Source organism: Apodemus sylvaticus, chromosome 9, assembly GCF_947179515.1.
Source record: "Apodemus sylvaticus chromosome 9, mApoSyl1.1, whole genome shotgun sequence".
In the NCBI taxonomy this organism is placed as follows: Eukaryota; Metazoa; Chordata; class Mammalia; order Rodentia; family Muridae; genus Apodemus; species Apodemus sylvaticus.
Genome location: NC_067480.1, coordinates 101,027,771 through 101,033,625, shown reverse-complemented (window position 1 = coordinate 101,033,625; position 5,855 = coordinate 101,027,771). Strand labels below are relative to the sequence as shown.

The following is a 5,855-nucleotide window of genomic DNA, read 5'->3' as shown; positions in this document are numbered from 1 at the left end:
AAATTGGAGGCGTTTTATATTAAATACAATAAGGAGAATGATGGCTTCTCACTGTCCTTGTGACTAGTGAACCAAGGGGACTTTGAAATTTAAGTCATGAATACACTTCTTACTTTTACACCAATGAAATTTCATTAATTTAGTAGCTCATTACAAAAGGAATATAATTTAACACATTGTTCTCTTTATCTAAATATAAAATTTTAAAAATCAATGCAGAAAAATCATGTACTTTTTAGCCAAAAATCATTATGATTTAACTAGTATTTTTATAGATATGGGTGTGTTGAACATTTGTATATTATGTAAAAAGTACATAATAGAGAAAATTTCTCATTATTGCTATACCTTTACTTGATCAATATTAGCATATCAAGAGCTTTTCATGCTATATAGACACTTCTATGGACCTTTAAGGAAAATATCACTTCATCACTTTTGTGTAACATAGCCTAAAAAAGAAAAGATGCTATTTAACTTTTCCATTATTAAGGTCATTCTTGTCATTTATAAATATCAAAAGCATGAAATTCTGTGAGTTTGGAAGATAATACTGAGGGCAGTGCAGATGTTGGAAGCCTGGCTTATGAAATTCAGAGGGATGTTTGAGAATTCATCAAAGACTCTGTCAGGAAAATTCAAGTGATGCTCTACACTAAGAATCTGTGGTGTGTGGTCAGTGGGTACTGATGAAAACAGCTATGAGTAACAAGAGAAGAGACGTTGACATGAAATGTTTTTATTTGATGCAAAAATTGGTGTTATAGTTATCTGAAGCTGAAAATCAGCTTCAATTAATAAGAGGGAGCATCATTAAAGTTAAATAATCTGGGAAGAATTTTCTTAGGATCAACAGATGTAAGCAAGGTTCAGAGGAAGCCAAGTCTGCATTTCAAACCAGTAGCTGAACTTTGCAAAGAATTAGAGGCTCCCACAGTTACTTGTTTTGAAGGTGTGAAGTGGTCATGAAGAGCAGCTGAGACTTAGAACAATGGCTTATGGATGTCATGCACCACTGAGGCCATGGTGAACACATGGCCTCAGAAGCAGTGGGAAACCCATGATGGGGGGGTTCACAAGAAAAGGCTAAGGCTTAGCAATAGAAGAGTTCATGAGAAGAGGCAAAGGCTTGGCACCCTGTGAAGATGCAACCTCAGTTTGAGTTCTAGGACCATTGGGATGACCAGGAAGGACAACAGCAGTTATGGAGTGGAACAAACCTTGGCTATGGTGTATATTGTAGATGGCAAATACTTGAAATTGGAGTGGCTCTGATTCATTTTTTCCTCATTAAATTTTGTTTTTATGGGTCTCAAAATTCTGAGACATAATTTTGGTCAATTTGTTTCCAGTAGAAAGTACTGATTTTGAAAATGAATAACTTAAAACTGAAACTCTCTCTCTCTCTCTCTCTCTCTCTCATACATACACATACATGCACACACACACACACACACACACACTCACACACACACACAAAAAGGTCCACAGAACATTCTCCTTTCCTTTTGAAGGTTTTCTGATGAATTACTATTGTTAGCAAGTCTTATAGAATTAAACATAAATGGCCAACTGAGACAAACAATTCTTAAACCATTCTTCCACCACTGATTATAAGTAGGGTGGCAGGTGTTAGTAATAATATTCATTAGCCTTCTGAGATTTCCAGGCAGACTTGGTGACTTTGCCTGCTCCAGCATCCTTCTTGTCCACCCAAAGCAACTGTTGGCTTCATGTCACAAACAACAAAACAACCAACATGGGCTTGGCAGGGACCACATCAACAATGGCGCTACATCATAAGACTTCAAGAATTTAGGGCCATCTTCAAGTTTCTTACCAGAACAATGATCAGTCTTTCCTTTAACCTCAGCAATCTCAAATGCTATGTGAGCCGTTTGAAAATCCAGTACAGGAGCATAGCCAATGCTAATTTGGCCTGGATGATTCAGGTTAGCCACTTGAAAAATGAAGCTAGCTGCTGCCATAGGTTATTTTAGCTGTCACCAGCAATTGTTGCCACATCTAAGGTTCTTTACATCAATGCCTATGTGGTTACCAGGAAGAGTTTTAATCATGGTGCATGACTCATGGTGCATTTTAACAGACTTTGTTTGTGCTAGGAGCAGACTAGAGCAAAGGCTACCATCATTCCAGGTTTGCAATGAGAACACCAGCCTCCATTTGGTCTACAGGAATAGTGCTAATCTCATCAATTTTATAGATATCCGTGAGGGGCAGTCACAGAGGCTTGTCAGTTGGATGAGTTAGTGGCAGGATACAATTAAAAGCCTCCAGCAGTGTGACCTCACTGCTCCTGCCATCTTTACAGGTGAATTCCCATCTCTTGAACCAATGCATGTCAGCACTTGGCTCCTGCATGTTGTCACCATTCCATACCAGAAATTGACAGAAATGTAACTGTGTCAGGGTTATAGCCAATTTTCATAGGTGTTGATTTCCTCATACATTTTCTGGATGTGCAGTGGTTCAGTGGAATCCATTTTATTTACAGAAATTAGCTGTTTCACGCCAGGGTATGAGCCAAAAGGACATGCCCTAAGTCTGCCTCTTCTTGGAGATACCAGCTTCAAATTCACTAACACCAGCAACAACCATCAGTACAGCAATAAACCTGAGAAATGCCTGAAATCATGTTTTCATAAAGTCTCTGTGTCCTAGGGCATTGATAATAGTCAAATAGTATTTGCTGGTCTTACATTTCTGAATGGAGATATCAACACTGATACGTGGCTCATGTTCAGTTTTCTGTTTGTCAAAGACCCAGGCATACTGAAGAATCTTTTTCCCATCTTAGCAGCTTCATTTTCAAAGCTTCTATGACAATTCTACTGGTTGTCATGAATTTGCCTAAATCTATGTGTCCAATGATGATGATAATGATGATGATGATGGTGATGATGAGTCTTCCTTTTGCATCCATGGCTTAGAATTAGCAATCTTTTTAACAATACTTGCACTGTGATGGCAAACTCATTGTGGAAAAGTGCCCTATGGATCATAAAACATTACAAGACTCAGATGTCAAACACTGAGCTACAGGAATTGATTTCTACTATTTTGATATTGACTTTGGGTTAATTTTATTGGAACAGTGCTCAGATTCTTTGATCTGGGAGTCAGACAGTATTTTTTATGTAACTTTTTAATGATTTTACAGGACCCTACAGTTATGAGACTATATTTTGAAAGAGAAATTGGAAATTTTTAAGTCATTTGAATTTTTAAGGTCTGAAAATTTTGAAGTTATATTTATATAAAATATGTTTTATATTGTGATATTAACATTTGGTCTTGAATCTAAATAAGAAAATAAAAATAGTGTTATACTTGTGTGTCTAGTTAACAAAGCAGTCTATTGTACTAGAAAGTTTTTTTCAACTTAACAGAAACTTATGAGTTATGTTAGAAGGATTCAATTCAATTCACTTCAGTTGAATTGCCTCCATATTATTGGCCTGTGGGCACATATGTGTGGCATATTATTAACTAATGATTGATGTGGATCGTTTTAGCTCACTGTGAGTAGTATCATCTATGGGCAGGCAATTTTGAGTTATATAAGTAAGTAAAAAAGCTGAGTAAGCCACAGAGAGCATGCAAGAAGCAACTTTTCTGCATGTTTTCTGCTTCAGACCCTGCAGGGAATTCTCAATGATGAACAGTGATTGGGAAGCAGAGTCCAAATAAATCTTTCCTCACTAAGTTGGTTTTGGTCAGTATTTTATCACAGCAACTGAAACCTAACTGGGAAACTGGAAATGAGTGACATTTCCAATGTGCCGAATTTGAAGACCTAGGGGAAAGACTTGGTTATAAAAATGACCGCCATACAAACATGCAGTACTAAATTAGGAAGGCTGCATGCATTGGGCAGTGTGCATCCAGAACTCGAGCGCAAGAAAACTGGGTGGAATCGAAGTGGATGGATACCTGGAGCTCGCTAGCCAGCCAGCCACGCAGAGTCAATGAGCTCTAGGCTCAAGGACAGACCCCATCTCAAATAAATAAGTCGGAGTCCAACAGAGAAGACTGGTACTTGCCATTAAAATCATAAATATGTATATGATTTTTTATATTTTATATATACATATATATTTATACATATATATTTTAGATAGTTATATCATTTGTGAAACTGAGCTCATGAACGGCAGTGTCATTTTCTAGCAGAATTCTGTGTTCTCATCTTCTGTTGGCATCTCTCTTCATGAGTCAGAGCCTCAGCTCTCATACCCTCTCCCTTCTACTTGCTCTGTTCTTTGTCTTCAGGCTTAAGAATGGAAACAGTCAGTGCTCTTACCCACTGCTCTTCTGAAGGTCCTGAGTTCAAATCCCAGAAACCACATGGTGGCTCTCAACCATTGATAATGAGATCTGATGCCCTCTTCTGATGTGTCTGAAAACAGCTACAGTGTACGTAATATAATAAATAAATAAATTTTTTTAAAAAAACAAAGGTGTGTACAACCCCCCCCCCCAAAACAAAGCAATGGAAACAGTCACCAGCAGTATATTACCATCCATTACCATTCTATGTCCTGTCGACTCCTCCATAAGCAATATGTTTTATTTCATCTATTTTAATTAGCTCCCTTAAGTCATATAACATTTGATTCATTGCCACCACCCAATGCTTAACTCTACAAATACACACCATAAAGAAAATATAAAAGAAAAGAAAAAAGAAAAAACAGCGAAAGGAAAGTAAATTTGTTCTAATACTTTAGAGGACTGAGGATCAGCACTGTGAAGAAGGCATGCTGGAAGGAAGAGCTTGGCCCAGCGCGCGACCAAGAAGCAGAAAAGGGGAACTCCAGTTATCTTGTTGGATTATTCTGGTTTTTTTTCTGATTTATTCAACCTTGTATCTCACACAATGGATGATGCTTTAAACACTCAGTTTCAGCCTTCCCTCTTCATTTATATCTCTATGAAAACACATTCACAAACACATTAACATATGGGCCTCATTAAAGAACTAGGCATTTGTTAATTCTATCAGTTCAATAATGGAAATTAAACATCATAAGTTCATTCACTGTCAACATGACACTTAAACATATTATATGTTAATGTATGCATATGTAAAATCCTCAAATAATTAAAAACATAAGGAGAACCAGGTGGAATTCTGTATTGTTGTGTGATTCCGTCAGTGCAGTACACATAGAGATGGCAAACTAAACCATTTTCTTGTAGTTAGAGTAATATTATATACATGTATAAGTGAAAGTGACAAGTATATGAATAAACATGGATAGTTTGATATCCTATAGGATGAAATACATTACCATTATTCAAGGTATTTATTAAGCTTTTACCCCATGATGTGCTCCCTTCAGTTTCCCTGTTTTCTATTATTAAAATGCCATGTTGCTTAGGTTATGTCTAAAAAGAGACACTGTTTTCTAAACCATCCCTTTAAGAATTATTGTTTTAGCCATATCACTTACTTAGGAACAATTATTTATATATTATTCCATTCTAGAAAGAAATCAATTTACATGTGTTTGCTTTATATCCATTATTTTAATTAGTCAATTAGTATCTATGAGGCATATATGAATCTACTTATTAATAATGGAGTCACTCACATAATAAATAAATAGATTTATTAAATACGATTAACTTTTGCACATGCATAGCCAGCTGTTGATAGTGCTCTGCAGAGGAGGGAAACAGGAAAAGATGTTCTGTGGTGGAAATGAGAGTACGGGTATTTAAACCCTGTTGTCAGACAGTGCTGCATGCTGGGATAATTTATCTCCTTTCAACTGCTTTCTCTCTTAGGTCATTTCTATCTTCATTGTACATATACTTTAAATATGAGT

The 5,855-nt window shown here is 36.5% G+C and overlaps 1 pseudogene; it reads right to left on the bottom strand.

The window, feature by feature from the left end:
- Positions 1-1,632: 1,632 nt before the first annotated feature.
- Positions 1,633-5,549, bottom strand: LOC127692006 (elongation factor 1-alpha 1-like; annotated as a pseudogene).
- Positions 5,550-5,855: the final 306 nt, after the last annotated feature.